Genomic DNA, 644 nt, shown 5'->3' with positions numbered 1-644 from the left:
TGCGGTAAAAGGGGACATTTTGCAAAAGATTGCCATGAAAACCAAAATAAAAATTCAGAAGCGAAAATCCCAGGCCTTTGCCCAAGGTGTAAAAGAGGAAGGCACTGGGCAAACGAATGTAAATCTAAAACTGACAGTCAAGGAAATCCTTTATCCCCCAGGCAGGGAAACGGGATGAGGGGCCAGCCCCAGGCCCCGAAACAAGCATACGGGGCAGTCAGCTTTGTTCCAGCCAGCAACAGCAATCCATTTCAAAACTTAGTAGAGCAACCCCAGGAAGTGCAGGACTGGACCTCAGTTCCACCTCCCACACAGTACTAACACCTGAAATGGGACCCCAAACCTTAAATACCGGTATATATGGACCTTTACCACCTAACACTTTTGGGCTACTTTTAGGAAAAAGTAGTGTCACCATGAGAGGCTTACAGTTATCGATAATGATTATGAAGGAGAAATTAAAATTATGGCCAGAGCTATTGATAGTATTATTACTGTCCCTCAAGGAGTTAGAATAGCTCAGTTAATCCTGCTGCCTTTGGTTAAAACAGATAATAATATCCAACCCTCTAATAGAAATATAAAAGGTTTCGGATCATCAGATATATATTGGGTGCAACCAATTACAAATCAAAAACCCTCTC

This window comes from Mandrillus leucophaeus, unplaced genomic scaffold (genome assembly GCF_000951045.1).
Source record: "Mandrillus leucophaeus isolate KB7577 unplaced genomic scaffold, Mleu.le_1.0 Scaffold1837, whole genome shotgun sequence".
NCBI lineage: Eukaryota > Metazoa > Chordata > Mammalia > Primates > Cercopithecidae > Mandrillus > Mandrillus leucophaeus.
Note: the sequence above shows the minus strand (reverse complement) of the source record.